This window comes from Chenopodium album, chromosome 19 (assembly GCF_948465745.1).
Source record: "Chenopodium album chromosome 19, dcCheAlbu1.1, whole genome shotgun sequence".
In the NCBI taxonomy this organism is placed as follows: domain Eukaryota; kingdom Viridiplantae; phylum Streptophyta; class Magnoliopsida; order Caryophyllales; family Amaranthaceae; genus Chenopodium; species Chenopodium album.
The window spans coordinates 30,057,798-30,076,047 of NC_137852.1; the positions used below are offsets into that span (position 1 = coordinate 30,057,798).

At 36.1% G+C, this 18,250-nt stretch overlaps 1 long non-coding RNA gene across 1 annotated transcript; it reads right to left on the bottom strand.

The window, feature by feature from the left end:
* Window positions 1-2,673: 2,673 nt before the first annotated feature.
* Window positions 2,674-4,186, bottom strand: LOC145595525 (uncharacterized). Its single transcript, XR_014102971.1, has 3 exons — window positions 3,531-4,186; window positions 3,351-3,461; window positions 2,674-3,236 (listed from the first exon to the last, which is right to left on the bottom strand). It is a non-coding gene; the product is annotated as an uncharacterized LOC145595525 (long non-coding RNA).
* Window positions 4,187-18,250: the final 14,064 nt, after the last annotated feature.

An 18,250-nucleotide genomic window follows, 5' to 3' on the forward strand; every position in this document is an offset into this window, starting at 1 on the left:
CCGCCGTCTGCTTTGGTGGGTAGAAACGGGACAAGAAAGCTTTTGTGACTTCATCCCACGTCCTAAGGGAACTTGGCTTTACCTCCTTGTCCAACCACTCTAAAGTTCCTCCAATGAGAGAAAAAGGGAAACAACTTGAGCCTTATATATTCTTGAGCAACTTCGGCTACCATGATTGTATTACAATACTTCTCAAAATCCTTGAGATAGTTGAGAGGATTTTCACTTTTTGTGCCACCATATTGTTTCCTCTCAATCAAGGTGATCATAGCCGGTTTGATTTTAAAATCACCATCCGGGATCAATAATGGAGCAATCCCTCTCTCATACTTGTAAGCGCCCGAAGTGCCTAACTCCTTCAATGTCACTCTATGAGCTTCTCCCATGTTCACTTGCACACAATCTCAAACAAAATTATTAGTAGCACGGCTACAAGTGTAGCCTAAAAGAAAATCTTTTTGTATTTTTCAATAAGATGGAATAGACTCAACAACAATACACAATCACGACACCATTCCCCGGCAACGGTGCCATTTTGATCGATGGTGAAATGGTAGGTCGTTGAGCTACCTTCCCCAAACGGTCAAACAAAATTTATAAACTCAACCAACCCCTATACAAGTATAGTAGCAAGTCAAGGGTTGAACCCAAAGGAATAGTGATTGATAGTCTATTGTCTTGCGCTAAGCTATTCCGAAGTCAAAAGTGGGGTTGTAACCTAAAACTAGAGCTAATGACAACAAATAAACTTCTAGAAAATCAAGATGATAAACACTAGGGCTAGGATCCACATGCATTCGTAATGGAGATGGCTAATTGGAAGGTCAAATCAACTAAGTCAATCAATGTGAGGGAAAATCAATCATGCAACCAAAAGAGCATATCAAGCTATTCTCCTAGAGGTCTAACTAGCGTCAACTACGATAAACTCTAGCTAGAAAACATCACAAGATACCTCAATCGTGTATATGAAAGCCACATATCAATGGTCTGTATCAATGTGAACTTACAATGTAATCTAGTGCAACAATCAAAGTTAGCTACTCTTCAATTAATCACACACATGCACATGATTCATCAACCAAGTTTAATCAAATCATCAACTCCATCAATTATCCCCAATTAACACTAATCCATTACTCATACATGCTTCACCATTACCCTAGCAAGTAAACTACTCACTAATCATAGTAATTAAGATCAAAACACAACTAATCAACAATTTCATCATGATTATAATAGAAATCTAAAATCAATACAAAACTCAATGAAACTTCTCAAACATCAAACAATCAACAATCATATGAAAAACAAATGAAATCAACTAAAATCAAACTTATATTGAAATCAAATATGAGTAATCCTTACAAAACTTGATCAAAGATCAACATGAATTTCTCTTTCTTCAAACTAGAGTTTCTCTCTCTACAAAATATGATCAAGCTCTAATTCTCTCTCTAAAAATCTAATTAAAAATCTATGAATGAAATCTAATATGAAAATCTAATCAATTCCATCTAAAAATAGAAGGAAACTACTATATATACAAGGGAGAAGTCGGTTATGACGTCGAAAAATAGACCCACGCTGGTGCGGCCGCACATAGGGGAGAAGAGGAGGCGCACGAGGATAAACCCAGGGGGGTGCGCCCGCACGCGCCTCCTGTGCGGCCTCACAGACCCCCTGTGCGCCCGCACCTAGGAGGGTTTCCTCCTTTCCCTTCTTCGACCTTGATCATCCTTGTGCAAACAACTTGGTGATGGTGATGAACATCAAAGTAGGCAGCAAGTATATGGGCATTTTGGTGGTTTTGAGGCATAGATGATGCCCCCACCGCATGCGTGCACCGGTCTTGAAACTTGCCTTTCGAGTTCCTCTAGACTTGAAGCTCAAAATGCTAGCACAAGGCATCCAATGTGATGATAAATGTTGAAGGGAAGCTCGGAAATCTTTGGATGATCGATCATAACCTAAAAACAAATGAAAAGAAACAAATAATAGAGAAAAACAACGATAAACAAGAAAATGCACAAAATAAAGAAACTGACTACGAAAAGCACAAAGTAAAGAAATAAAGAGCAAAACTAAGGAAAAGAGCTACAAAATGAAATAAAATTCATCCAAAAAGAGATCAAATGAGTGCCATAAATGTCACTCATCACCCGTATTATCTCTTCACTCTAGAAGGATAGTAAAAAGTCAACCTTGACAAGCTAGGAAGACGGCAAAAAGTTTGGGAATTGCAACCAATCATCTTTTCAAGCTTCCACCAAAATCGACCCACTTGATGACATATTCACAGTTAGCAAACGAAAAGCCTGTCACCAAACGAAAAGCTTGTCGCGTGGCGACAAATTCTGTCGCGTGGCGACAAAGTCAAAAAGTGGCGACAATGCGTTTTAGCCAGCGACAGTCACGCGTGATGCAAACCGTGTTTTTCTGACTTAGATTCGACTTTGATTTTGCATGTTTCAGCCTTCATTCAATACCCCGTACACAAATCCAATATATTTTTGCTTTTTTCCCTTGATTAAATTTAGCTTAATTAAATTTAAGCTTATTTTTAATCAAAATCATTTTATTTTTCATTTTTTCTTTTGGGGGAGAAAGTCGGATACCCTCCATTAATAATAAAAATGACGGAAGTTTTTGCGCAAAAAATTAAGTCACAATTTTTTGCACACACTCACACACACATAAAACGAAAAATAAAATGCAAAGATAAAACAGGCATAAGATATACATATGAAATGTCCAATATACGAGTCATGTAATACAATGGACAAAGTCCTATAAAGTCAAAACAATAATATAAAATAAAAAATAAAAAAATAATAAATAAGCACAGGTACAAGCTATGGTGCTAGAGGCCGTAGATGATAAGGTACGCCCATCATATCAAAGAACGTCGTAGTCCGGGGAGTATGCCCCTCACCATCTCCTAACCCGCCAACCGATGGAAACCTTCGCTCAAGGCCAGTCCACCTAGGCTCACCCTGATAACCAATCGACAACGACTGAGGCTGCAAGGGCTGCTGCGATGACGAGCCGACATCATACGTCCCACCACCCGTCGAAGGAGCCGATGTCACGCCTCCTTGGCCCATCGGCCCAGCAAAGACATCCTTAAGCGAAGAACCCGAGTCCTCAGTTTGAGCAGCCTCGGATCGGCCACCCCGACCGCCGAAAGAAGTACGACGACGCCTCGAGCCGAACCTAGTCGGCACTCTCCTAGCCTCGAGTCTCGACCGAGTGCGAGGAGAATGAATAGGTTGTGCCTGCGAAAGTAAATCAAGTCAGATGCCGAGCAAATAAAAGATGAGTGATATAAGGGAAAGACAAAGAGCTACCTCCTCAGCAACGTCGTCTCCACGACAGGTAGCCCGGTTTTGCATCCTCACCAGCTGGCTACGGAAGGCGTCTATGCACCTCGCCATGATCATCACCACCTCATGAGAAAACTGTCAAAAAAGCAAAAGTCAGTAATAATACAAGATAAATACAAAAAAGACAGTAAACGAGTAACTCACCCGAGTCTGGTGACGAGGGATAGAGTGCTCGACGAAACGTTGATCGTCCAGAGCTGGCAAAATCATCTCCTCAATTGGGCCGTACGTACTCTGATAGTGGATAGACATCCGCAGAGGAACAAACTCCCTAGGTCCAGCCTGATAAAATGAATCCATCTCTCACTTTCCCCTACTTCCCCACGCAAACACCACCAACAGCAACCACAACACCTCCAACCAGACTCGCTTCCACCTGCGACCACAGCCGCGCCAGCCACCCATCCTAAACTCCTCGCATCCTTTACGCGCAACCCCACAAATTCAACCTCAACAACACCCTAATTATCCCCTGCAATTAACGTACTACCGCACCAATTTACTGCAACAAATCAGCCACGAACCGCAAGCACCTAACATCAATTACAGCAGCAAAAATTGCGCCACATCAAACCACCCAATCGCACAGCAACAACCTCAAATTCAGAGCAAATAGCAAATCAATTGAGTTCGGGCAAACCATTGAAGAGTTCGGTCGAATTAAAAATGCAAAAACAATCAGAATCATTCGAGTTTTTCTGATTTTTAGAGGTGTGGGCGAACACAACCATGGTTCGGCCGAAACAACACAAAGTTCGGTCGAACCCACCCTCGGTTCGATCGAACCGCCTCACGAGGGTGTTTAAAAAATCAAATGGCCTTGATCGATGCTCAATGAGATGCGATGATGTTGAATGGTTGTGATTCGATGATGAATGGCGATGATTGAATGGTGATGATGGTGAATGATGAAGATCAAGGAGCAGAGCAGCCACTTGATTCGAATTGAAGAAGAAAGTGGCGTGGAATTGGGGTCTGATTGTGTTTTGGTGGGTTTTGCTTTGTTTTTCCCCTTTTTAATTTCTTTTTCCTTTTCTTTTCTTTTTATTTTTAGCTTTGTTATTTTAATTAGTTTTATTTCTTTTTTTCTTTTATTTTATTTAGCTTGTATATAAATACCCTTTAGGGGTTTATTACTTTGACAACTCTTAACATTTTTAATTTACCCTAGATTAGATTAGTTTAGTTGCTTTATTTTCTCTCTCTTAGGGTTAGATTAGGATTATGTCTCTCTAGTTTAGGAGTAATTTAGAGAGAGAAAGCTTGGATTTTTCATGGAGTTTTGAGATTTTGAAGAAGCATTTTTCTTCTCATTTATTCAATGAGTCTTCCTAACTTTCTCTCACCTTTATTGCTTTCATTTATTATTGTTTTTGCTTATTTATTTGTTGATTTGAGTAGATTAATTAGTTTAGTTATTTGATTCTTGCTTTTATTCTTATTTTGCCTTGTTTTCCATGTTTTTGTTCATCATGTTAGGTTAGATTTTGTTCTAGGGAAATGGATGAAGGTTATGTTAATAAATTGAATGATTGATTGTGATTAGTATGGAATTGTTTCTTAATTATTGTGTATGGATGATGCTTTTATGGATTAGAATCTTTCTAGCTAATTGATTCTATGGTCTTAATTGTGTTTTCAATCAATTGTGCGAGAGTGAGTTGCTTGAGAGCCCTAAATTCTTCCATACCTTTGCTAGGCTAGTTGCACGAAAGTGAATTAGTTTAGTAGGATAATTAACATGCTTAATTGTGCGAGAGTGAGTTAAATGTGTTGATTGTTCCTAATCGAGGTCATTTTCATCTAATTTTATGATGTTGTTGAATGCATTGATGTAATTGGATTCCACTTTCCCTAGTTTTAGTTGGTTTGTTCTTAGTTGTGTTTAGTTGAATCTCTTTCTATCTCACAAGCCTTCCTAGTAGTCTAATTAGCATAGATTGATTCACTTAGTCTTCGTGGATCGACCCTTTACTTACCCATATACTTGTATTAGGGTAGTTTAGGTTATAAATAATTAATTTCATTAGGGGTCGTAGACCAACGACCTACTCTCACCTCTGATCAGACCCAATAGCTCTAGAACTATCGGCGAATAGACGGTGATGTCGCCGGCAAATGGCAGAGGAGTAGAACGGAACTCCAGTCCCGTAATAAGACTGGAGTCAGCAGGAGTGACCGTCATCTCATCCCGAACATGTTGGTGGTGTCCCAAAATAACTCCACCAAAGCACGAACAACAAGGTCACTCCCCTCGTAGGAGTACATGGCTCGAGTAGCCCGAAGAAGAGGAGTCAATCCGCAGGACTCCCACAGCTGCCGCAATGGCTCGTCTCTACTAAAATATGTATCATAAAGTGCGCCAATGGTGTTGTTGCCGGAGCCGTGACTACAGTTTCTCCCACTCTCAAGCTCGCGTCGTACTCGCTCCGAAAGATGGTGCTCGGGAGCGAAGAAAAGTGTCTGCTCATCCCACTCTGGGAGAGGACCAACTCTGGTAGAAGGGTCCTCACCATCGCCGACAGGCTCGTCCTCTCGGCGTGTGTCTCTCGACTGAGAACCAGAGCCGCGTCGTCTAGCCATGCTATATTATGCAAATAATAAAAAAAAATTAAGGCTTTATAGTATCTAAGGTCCGCCTAGCCGCATGATACTATGTTAAAAAAAAAGAGTACGTAGTACTAAAACAAAGCATAAATTTAATTCAAGCATAAATAGCATTTTCGAGCAACCAAACAATTTCTTGCAATACTATGACAAATATTGTGACAAATTGTATAAGAAAAACTAGCAAGAATGCAAAGAACAGGTCACATTGTTCTTCACGACCTCGAGAGGTCCAACAATGCTGAATCGCTCATTTCTTCACCAAATTGAGTCAAACAAGTCTCAAAACACTCCCAAGGCAATATACAAGCATAATCAAGTAAATTCAAGGCATTGAATTCAACAAACGAAGCAAATTAAGTAAGAACATGTTTGAATTTTCAAAAAATTCGTGAACAAAGAACGCATAATTTAGCAAAAACCAAGTTGAGTTTGAGTTAAACTTACATAGATCAGGAAAATAGATGAGATAAGCTTCGATTTGCGACAAGTTTGAGTGAATTCGGTTGAGAATTGAGCAAGAACGAGTAATTTGAAGTTTTGAGCAAAATCGCGAAACAGAACAGCAGCAGCGGAAAATGAAGAAGAAAGGGAGGGTATTTAAAAAACTCGACCCTGTCGCCAAACGACAAGGTTGTCGCGCGGCGACAAGCAGAAATTGCGGCGACAGATGCTTCCAGCAAGCGCTGGTGCAGCGATAGAGCGTAGGACCTCCTAATATGGTTATGTGGACCTTATGCAGCAATTTGGGTTCCTTGGTGCGCCAGTTAGCCCCTCTAAGAAATGTGACATGATTTAATGATCGGCTCGATTATGATTAAATTCAGTGATCGACCTGGTAAAAGATCGTCTCACTTCGCTTAAAGTGCCTAAACATTGGCTCGTTACGAAGGCACCGATATAATGGTTCATAAACAGCAGAAGCACCGACGTAATGGTTCACAAGCAGCAAAAGCGCCGACGTACTGGCATAGAGGAAGCAAAGTTCAAGCGAACTTTAAAGATCGGCGAGCGTTGATCTTCGATAATTTTCTTCATAATATTATCACAACTTCAACAAAAGGAGGTGATTTCAAGCGAAGTTGTCTTCGATCATGTTCCCTAAGATGTGGAAGATGGTCACAAAGCGGAAGAGGATCGTTTCAAGCGAAGTAATCTTCGATAGTGTTCCCTGGTTTGCGGAAGATTATCACAGCGGAAATAGGAGGCAGTTACAAGCGTAGCAGTCTTCAAGCGGGATGGAGTTCTCTAACTTGTGGAAGGTCGTCAAAACAAAATACAGCAACAAAAACGGTTACTTTAGAGACGTGTGCTCGACGGTGCAAGATACGCGTTTCTTAACTCTCTTTATCTGTTTAACTAACGCTAGTTTGCAGGTATCGGCGTTACAAGAATGATTTGGGATCGCAGAACGTTCTGAATCATTCTCCGTCCCTATCGTTACTTTGACTTTTGTTTTCGAAACATAAGTTTCTCCAAACTCAGTCAAAGTGGGGGTTCTATAGACACCCATTTGTGTCTCCCCAAAACCAAACCCAGTGATGAATACCTTTCGCGTCGAAAAATTATCGAATGAAGTGAAAGTGTGAAAATTCAAGTGTTGCGGTTAGTTTTTATTAAAATCCTTCTTTCTGTTTTCGAAAACCAACCCTATTTTATGAAAATAGCCAATCTAGTTTAGTTTGATCCATGATAAGGGTCCAATAATAGTGTAGTTGGATGGGGCTCACAAAGAGCATTCCAACGATATATTATAAGCCCAATTCCGATGAATATTGAGGAAGTTATGGCCAAAATACTAAATTGGGCTCGATTTGGTCTTTACATGCAGCCCAATGATCTAGAGGAGGGCCAAATGTCCATTATCATTCCCAAGGCTATTAGGATTGATTATAGTCTTCTAGAACTCTCTAGAAGGTTCTCTTAAATCCTAATGGACTTAGGATTGATAATGGTGTTTTTATGAATTTTACTTGGAATAAAATATTGTTTTATGTATACAGTTTTAGCCTTCGTACGGACTCTACAGATCAATTTTGATCACTAGGTGGACTCCGTGTTGATCAAAGCGCGTGAAAATCCAAGCTGTCGCCAAACGACAAGCCTTGTCGCGTGTGGCGACAAGGCCTGTTGCCACGCGACAATGCTTGTCGCCAAGCGACAAGTTAATTTTGCAGCGACAACGTGGAGTTTTATTTCTTATCAAATTCTACCTATTTCCGGACTATTTTCTTATAAATAGGGTCCCTGGACCTCCGTTTTCAATCATCAACTCTTATCAACAATCATTAATTCTAAGTAGCAATCTCTTTAAGCTCTCTCTCTCTCTAGTTTTAACAAACACAATTCCGCATTCACAAGATCTAGACACACCTAGCCAAGTTCGAAGTTGCCTTCGCCCTAGACGTGAAAGGTTGATAATTTCTGAGGGTTTGGTCCCAAATCCAGTTTAAATTTTTTAACTCTTTCTTTCAATTATTTAATTTAATTATTTGATTTTATTATTTTCTTGAAATTTACTAACGCTTGTATTTTGTTATTAGAAAGAGGTACGAGGCTTCAAAGTAAGTAATTAGCTTGCTCCCTATTTATTTTCAATGTAGAAAGCACGCTTAGATTTGATTAATTCCTAGTATCATGTTAGGATGTTATTATTGCTTTCTAGTATCATGTTTAGAGTGCCTTTTATTCTTTCTAATATCATGTTAGCATCATGTTAGGTTTAAAGCTTTGATCTTTATTGTTTAGCGACATGCTAGGGTTTGTTATTAATCTTGTTAGTATCATGCCTAGGATCTTGCTATTGTTATTATGCTTTATTATTAACATGGTTATTATGGTTATTATTATGTTGCTTGATTTATATATTATTGTTATTGCTTGATCACGTCTTTTATGCATGTTTAAAGGGAATTTGTACTTGGAATCATGCTTAATAAGATTATTAATAATTTGGTTTAGGCTAATATGATTTTAATTCAAGTGATCGCCAATAATAGATTTATTTGTGTATTAATATTCAACCAACATAGATTAAACAGGTTTAGGGTTAACCTAATGATTGCATGTTAGTTAGAAAGCGCACATGAATACGAGTAGAATAAAGTAGAGGCCTATTCTGTAGGGCGGGTTCTTTCTCTTTTAGATTGGATTCGTACCCTCATCCCCGAACCCTATTTGGTTCAAGACCTTTTGGAGTTGACGATCTCATGGATCGTTAAGGGGTGTAACCTTAATTCACCTCCTGAACGATTTACAAGTTCTTAAAACTTGTTGGCGACTCTTTTGCTCTCGTTTCCTTCCCTTTGGACGCCACCATGCTTAAGTGTATGAGCACAGTGGGGTTCAAGTTTGGGATAATGTTTGAAATATTCCCTACAGAATCAAACTGAAATTAAAGTGAAAAAACAGGCCCTAAGATAAGAGTTACTTTCGGCCCATTTTAATTTCTAAGCCCAATCTATACTCTATACTTTAGTATTTAAAAACTATAACCAAGAAACTAAGAAAGACACATGTCCCTATCTATTACACTTCTCTAACCATAGTGCCACATGTCATCTTACACTATTAATTTTTTATTACACCATTTTTTTTAATTCTTTCATTACACTAGTAGAAAAAATTAAATAGGAAGCCTCAAATGGCAAGCGGTTTTTAAAATCCGCTTCGAAAAACCCACCCAAAAAAAAAGACCTCAGATATGTAATGGCAAGCGGTTTTGGCTTGAACCGCTTGCCATTATAACCGCTTGCCATTATGTATAATGGCAAGCGGTTCAAGCCAAAACCGCTTGCCATTCCAAAAAAAACCCTAAAACTAAATACGGGCCTCATTCCTCCTCTCCTTCATTCTTTCACGCCTCCTCTCTCATCCTCATATTCTCTTTTCTCTTTTCTCTCTCCTCTCATCCCCTCCCTCCTTCACGATTATCTATTCTCATCTCCTCTTTCTCACTCTCCTCTATCTCTTTCTCATTCTCTTCATTTCTCTATTAGTTTCTCACTTTTTTTTTTTTGCGATCTCTTTCTCACTCTCTGTCTCCCTCCTCTCCTCTCTCGGATCTCAAGTAAAATCGAGTAAAATCAAGTAAAATTTCGAGCAAATTCAAACCAAAAACCCCAATTCTAGGAGGCGATGGTTCAAGCGTGTGGTTTTCAAGTTTTTTGGGTCAAATTCGACTATGAAAACTCTAGATCTAGAGTTTTCATGGTCGAATTTGACCTTTAAAACCATAGTTTCAAGCGAAAATCGAGGTTTTCATGGCCCCAGGTCTGATTTGGGTAGAGGTCGTGGTAGGTTGGTTGTTTTTTTTTGTTTTTGTTTTTAAGGTCGTGGTGGGTTATATGGTGCTTGGTGGTGGTGGTGATACAGGATAAAGGCGGTTGTGGCGGGTGGGTTGTGGGTTTTGTTTGGGGTGTGTTTAGCCGTTTAGGTGATAGATCTGGGTTAGGGTGGGTGGGTTAGGGAGGCTGGAGGTGTGGGGTGGTGGGTGGGTTCGGGTTAGGTGGGTAGGGGTTCTGGTGGCTGGGTACGCGTATGTTGGTGGGTGGGTTAGGTGGGTGAAGGTGGTTCTGGTGGCAAGGTACGGGTTAAAGAAGTAAGAGGTAGTGGCTGGTGGTGTGGGCTGGTGGTGGTGGTAACAGGTGTTTGTTTATTAATTTATTTTTTTGTTAATTTATTTATTTTTGTTTAAAAACAGAAATTTGTAAAATTACAGGATTGATTAACGAAAAATAATGTTGTTAATACATATGTTTTGTTTATGGATCGATTTAACTGAAAAAAACCAAAAAAAAAAAAAAAAAAATTTTAAGGCGTAATGGGAAGCGGTTTGGCGCCAAAACCGCTTCCCATTCTCTACAAATGGCAAGCGAATCTGAACCGCTTGCCATTTAAAAGGCTAATGGCAAGCCCCCCAATAGCATGCGGTTCAAAACCGCTTGCCATTAGGGGGTTTGAACCGCTTGCCATTTAGTATTTTCTACTAGTGTTAAACTTATACTTCATCTTTCATGCACACTTCATCTCTTCATCGTCATCTCTCCCCTTTAATTCAACCTTTTCCTATTCTCTCTTTAATTTTAGCCCTTCCACCTGCTATTTAAGCCTCTTTTTCGATTAAAGTTCCAAAATTTTAATTTCTTATACCCTATAATGACTTACTGATATTTCCTCACTTATCTCTCAATACAATTTTATATGAATAACCCATGCATTGCACGAGCCAAGAGGCTAGTTGCTAACAAAACACTCAACCCCTAGTTGCATGCAGATTCAACGACTAATTGGGATGTTTTTATGAGCAAAGAGAGAGAAAATTAGGAATAAATAAAAAAAATAAAAAAATTATAAAGAGAGGTGAAGATGGAGCTTAGACATTGAGAGTGATGGATGGAGCTTAGACCTTTAAAAAAGCAACTTAAACCCTAAAATCTTCCAAATTAAATAAATCAATCACAACCCTTCCTAAAAATTATCCCAAATACAGAATTTCAGAACCAAAATAAAAAAACCCAAAGATCCCATCAACTAATCTCATGAAAATCTGTGAATTGGGTGAAAGTAGGATACTCCAATTTCAAAATAATCTCAATTAGCAGCAATAGAAAATACAGTCAAAGAAACTCCCAAATAACAAATTATCAAAGTTAGAAAACATTAGAAAAATTCTTTGTTAGAAAACTTGAAAGACGATCAAGGTTTGCATGGAAAAGAGACGCAAAAGTCAATAATTTAAAAATAAATTACCTCACAAACTGCATCAATGGAGGGGATGGAAAATGTGATATTCATCTTCTTCATCAATTTCTTCATCATCACTATTCATCCTTATCGAAGAAGATGAAGAACTACATGCATGGATCTGAATACCAATTTACTTTATCTCCTTGACAACAAATCTAAAATCGACCGCGGATAATACAGCAGATACATGTCATTATTCCGCCGCAAGTACCCACTTCAAATCTGCTCAACACAATTATTACTCAAAGCAAGGAAAAAAAAAAAGAATTGACGATAATCAAATTATGATAGTAAACCGCTTCCATGGAGAATGAACGCTGGAGTAGGAATGAACGCTGTAGCAGGAAAAATGGTAAAAAGAAAGACTGAGCAGGGTTGAACGCCGGAGCAAGAAAAATGGTAAAAGAAAAACTGAATGGAGAGTTGAGAAATAAATTAACAATAAGGTGGGTCTTAATCCTCTGGACTTTGGTGCTTGCCATTGTTGCTGCTTTGAAATTGAGGGAGAAAAAGGAGAGATAGAGTGAGAAAGCTAAGGTTGATGGCTTGATGCAAAAGAAAGAGAAAGCAAATGGAAGTGGAGCAGGAAAAGGGGGAAAAAGAAAGATGAGTCGGTAAAAGCAAGGGAAATTTCAAGGGCAAATTTGGCACATCACTATTCCTTTCACTAATTTTTGCCAAAACTCCTAATCTTCTCAACTTTCAACTTTCTCAAAAAAAAAAATGTTTAGTAATGGTGTAATAATTATTTATGGCTAGACCCTATGGTAGGGAATTATCCCTACACCCCCTACAAAACGCAGCGTATCACTACTCCTCACAATACAACCACTATCTAATTTAAAAAGCTGTCAGTAACCTCTCCTACCCCACAAAAAAAAAAATGACATTTCATCTCAATCTCTCTTCATTTCCCCTCTCCATTTTCTCTCTCATCTTAAGCTCTAAAACTTCAACAATGGCAGACATTAAAAACTAACGAAATCAAACAACTGAAGCAAAGTTCACCAAAAAAAAGCGGAAATCAAAAGAGTAGGTATTGATGTTCATGTTTATAGCAAAAAAATTAATTTATAAATACAAATCCTAATTTTTTTGAGAATTTGCTTGTGATTGTGCTTTAATTTCAATTCAGAGTAATCTATTTCATAGAAGAAAAACAACTATTCTTCACAAATGTAAGTATTTATTTACTCAAACTTTTTAAATTTACAAATATTTCTTTAAAAAAATTATTAATAAATAATATATAATGTAAAACAGTGATATGATAAACCACCTCTACAGTATATTAGAAAAAATGCAAAAAAAAAAAAAAAAAAAACAAAAATGCAAAAAAAAAGTCCATGAACAAAAATGTCTTATTGTAGTCCAACACTTTAAAGATATACAAGCGTCGAGTGTTACAGTGGAAAAAATAATATCTCGGATGCATAGGTAAAATGAACAATTTCAAAGCACTATATTTTCATTTCCATATAATGAAATTATTTACACATCATGTTTACCTATAATTACATGTTAATATGTACCAATGATTTGTATAAAATATTATGAATCCATACAAAACTTGAAATACCATACATTTAAATGTGCATTTAATAGTTTATATTTGTGCTTTTACATTTATTAATATGTTCATTATTTTTAAATATAATGAGCATTTCACCATACATATATGAACATTTATAAAAGTTCATAACAAACAAAGCTGGATTGTAATTTTTAAACCATTTTAACGAAAAGGAGATGATATACCTACAACTCAAGACACACTTTTTTTTTTTGGAACAAACTCAAGACACATATTCATACATAATAAAAAAGTATGTTCAAATATATATAACTAAATGTTGATGAATATAACGCTTAGTATACTTATACATTCTTATCATAACATAAAGGAAGTATATATAAACCAACAATTCAACTTTAAAATTTCTTCAAAAACTGGGCAACAAGAGAACAATAAGTTAGAAATCTAGGTTTGTGCCTTTGAAGCTAACGTTTTGAGCAAAATTTAATAAACAAGTTATATTATTTAGTGTTCAATTTTGTAGCACATAATGTTCAATTATATAGCACTTAATGTTTAGTTTAATAACAATTGTTTTCATTAACAGGTTGGCCAAATCGGAAGGTTGAGGATGCAATACACTGCTCAACTAATGCTATTGAAGATAAATCATGAGTCTAAAAACGAATAATAGAATAGCTGCAAAAAGATTTGCAAAGGCATAATATAATATGTCCACTTATGGATAGATATATGTCCTTAGCTATTTGATAAATTTATAGACATTATTTGTTAACATAATTACTCTATGTTGTTTGATTTTTAATTTGGAAAAATTGCTCCCATAAATCCCAACTTTGCCTCGTCCGCCCAAATTAATCCCTACTTTTGATTATTATCTATTGCACCCAACTTTAGGGGGTATTAATTTTCGTTGCACCCAACAGGTCATCTAACCTGATGTAGCAGGTCACCTAGCCACGTGTCAGCGTATGATTGGCTTAAATTTTTTTTTTAAAAAAAAAATAAAACAAAAAAAAAATAAAAAAAAAATAAAAACCCAACAAACCACCCCATACCAGCAGCCAGCCACCACATACACACCACACCCCCACCCACACCACGCTGCCGGAAACCGCCGCCCTACTGCCGGAAACCCCTCCCCTGTTGCCGGAAACCACCGCCCAACCTTCCCCCTACCTCGAAACCCAGCCTTTCCCTTCCCCCACCCCCGAAAACCATTCCCCCACCCCCGAAAACCCCTCCCTCACTCCCGGAAACCGCCGCTCAACCCTCCCCCTTCCCTCAAAACTCCCCCTTTCCCTTTCCCCACCCCCGAAAACCCCTCCCCTACCCCTATTTCCTCCGTCACTCCCCTCTCCCCCGCCGTTTTCCGACCCTATTCCTCTTCCCCTTCCCCTTCATTTTCGCCGTTTCCCCCTCCCTGTCATTTTCGCCCCCTTCGCCTTCATTTCCGACCCGAATCCGACCTCCCTTCCCCGTCGTTTCCGCCCCCTTCCCCACTGCCATTAACGGTGGCTGCCGTTAAGGGGTGGCTGCCGTTAAGGGGTGGCTGGGTTTTCTTTTTTTTTTTTTAATTTTGTTTTTTTTTAAGTTTTGTTTTTTTTTAAAGTTTTTTTTAATTTGACCATTCATGTAGTGACACGTGTCCAAAAACAATGTAACACACAAATGTTGACCGGATTAGCCGGTTGCAGGTAAGTTGGGTGCAACGAAAATTAATACCCCCCAAAGTTCGGTGCAATAGATAATAAACGAAAGTTGGGATTATTTTCGGCGGACGAGGCAAAGTTGGGATTTATGGGAGCAATTTTTCCTTTTAATTTTTTACGTTTAAAGTTTGATAGATATTATTTGTTTACAGAATAATTCCTACAATTTTATATGAAAATTACGAGATTTATGTAAATTATTATGTTTATCAGTTTTGATCATTCACAAAAGCTAAATGAATCTTTACAAAAACTTAATGATCACTTATAGAAACTAAATAATTAGTTTCAAATACTAAAATATTCACTTATAGATGAATAAAAAAATTAATATTTCAATAAGAAGAATAGTATCCTTTTTCTTTCTTTCTTTTTTTTTTTTTTTTTTTTTTGAGATAAAGAAGAATAGTACTTCATAACAAAAGGTTAAAGGTATTCTTATAAATATTAGGAGTCACTTGATCATATAGGAATTTGTATATTTTTGGAAGCTAATGAGAGGAATTTGAGCACTTGATCTTTTGAGCACTAGAAGCAACTTGATCATTGATTGGCTTGATCACATAATTGGAATTTGAACACATTTCAAAAACATCTTCAGCAGATTTAAATTGTTTCCCCACAATTCAGACTTACTTGCTTCTTCAAAAATAATAATATCCTCTTTTTCCCATTGCAATAATGTAACATGTAATAAATAAACAAATACATTAGCAATAATGTTCAATTATAATGGTGCATTTGGTCAAGTACAGTTAGATTACCATATGTAAAAATAAAAATGATCATCAATCGTTACATAACTGAACATTATTTCTGAAACTACAAAATAGTGATAATCATTAAAAGTCACATGTCCAACATATAATTCCATAATCACAAATAAATATATGATCAACATTTATAATTACATAAATGAACATTATTATGTCAGAGCAAATATTAAAATATATTCACTTAAAATGTATATGAGTGTTTACAAAACAATGAAAATAATTGAAATTCACATGTACAACATATATATTCTAATACAACTACAATAAACATATACAAGTAGTTTAAGTTATAGAAAAATACATTAAACATAAATGAACATTTACTATTACAGAAGTGATCATTATTTAACTAAGATTATTTTTATACGACGCACAAAATTGGTAAAATAATCAATTAGCAAAATTAAAAAAACATATATATTCTAACACAACTACAATAAACAAATACAAGTAGTTTACTTTATAAAAAAAATACATTAAACATAAATGAACATTTATTGTTATAGAAGTGAACATTTATTATTATAGAAGTGATCAATATTTAAACTAATATTATTTTTATACGACGCACAAAATCGGTAAAAATAATCGATTAGCAAAATTAAAAAAACAATAGATACTCATATGAAACTCAGAAAACTGGAAAAACAACTATCAAATAATAACATTACAATAAAAAAAAAATACAAACAAAAATAAATAACAATCAAATCAGAAGAACAATACAACATAGATTATTAATCAACTAATAACAACGATAACAATACCAAAAGCAGAGCATTATCAAAATTAAAATCAAAACAACAAAAATTATGAAATCAAAACATTATAATGGTACAATTATAATCGCAAGACAAAGCATTATCAAAATTGATTGACTAACTATCATTAAAAGTATGAATTACTTACATTGATCTCCATGAAAGAAGAGAGAGAAAATTGAAAAATAATGTTTTTTTTTTAAAAAAAAAAAAAAAAAAAGGAGAGAGAAAATGATATTAGTGAAAGACAATAGAGAAAATAAAATTGGTAAAAGAGGAGAGAGAAAATGAAGCAAATGAAGTTTGTAATATTATACTTGTTTGAATGTGAAAATAGTATAGTGCACCCGGGTGCACCATGCGCATGGTGCACCCGGAAAGAACATTAGGTATATTTTACAGAATATGGGGAAAAAAAAGAACATACTAGCGTTGGAAAAAGAACATGCTAGTGTTTGAAAAAGAACATGCATACTAGTGTTTGAAAAAGAACATCTTGTGTTTGATAAAAGAACATGTTTGTGTTTGACAAACATACATACGTAGTATATATGTTTGATAACATGTTTTTCAATGATACAAAATATGTTCTTTTTGATTCGTATGTTCTTTAAATTTGGCTCGTATTTTTTAATTTTTTTTTTTTGGGAAAGATGGCTCCTATGTTCTTTGAGGTAATAAGTTCTTTAACGTATGTTCTTTAACGTATATTCTTTAACTTATGTTCTTTGACGTATATTCTTTAACTTATGTTCTTTGACGTATGTTCTTTAACGTATGTTCTTTTTTTTTTTTTGACACGAACGTATAATTAACTTATGTTCTTTTATGTTATTTTAAACTTTGAAATTTGAAATTAAATTTTAAAATGAAATGTTGAATTATTTTTAGTTGAAAATAATTTAGAGAGGGAAAAATAAAATTATCATGGAAAGTTAAATTTTTGGAGAGAGAAAAAACTATTTTTGAGAAATTGAAATCTTTGGTAGAGAATTTTTACGTTAATGTGTTATTTTTCATGAAATTTAATAAAGTTTTTATCATGTTCTTTGTGTAATGTCTTTATGTTCTTTAGTAATGCATGTTCTTTGTTAAAAACAAACATGTTCTTTTTCAAGAAACTAAATGTTCTTTTTCGTACACCTAATGTTCTTTCCGCCTTTTTTTTTTTAACCGGGTGCACCATGCGCATGGTACACCCGGGTGCACCAACCATACATTAGTTTGAATGCACAGTAAAGAAGGAAAGGAAATAAATAAATAAATAAAAAGTAAAAAACAAAAACATGCAAAAGGTGCTAGTTCATAAAACGATGTAGTATAAAAAGGGGTGTAGGAAAAGCTATATAAACTAGAGTCTAGGGAAAAATTTGTAATGGTGTAATACCTAAACTAAATTGATTGGAAATAAACCGAACAGGCCTTAAAATAAGAGTTACTTTCGGCCCATTTTAATTTCTAAGCCCAATTGCTAATAAAACACTCAACCCCTCGTCAAACAAAACCTTGAAACTCTCAGCCTCCTAACCTTTCATTCTATTTCTTACGCCACCCTCATCCTTCCTCTAACCCTCTTTTACAGTACATTCTTTCTCTCTCTTTAATCTCCTAGCTCTTAATTCTCTATCAAGTAAAGGTTGACAGATCTCCTTAGAGTCGATATTTTAAGAGATAATTCTTATTTTGTGAAGCATAATTCAAGAATTGCAAAGACAAGTTGTAA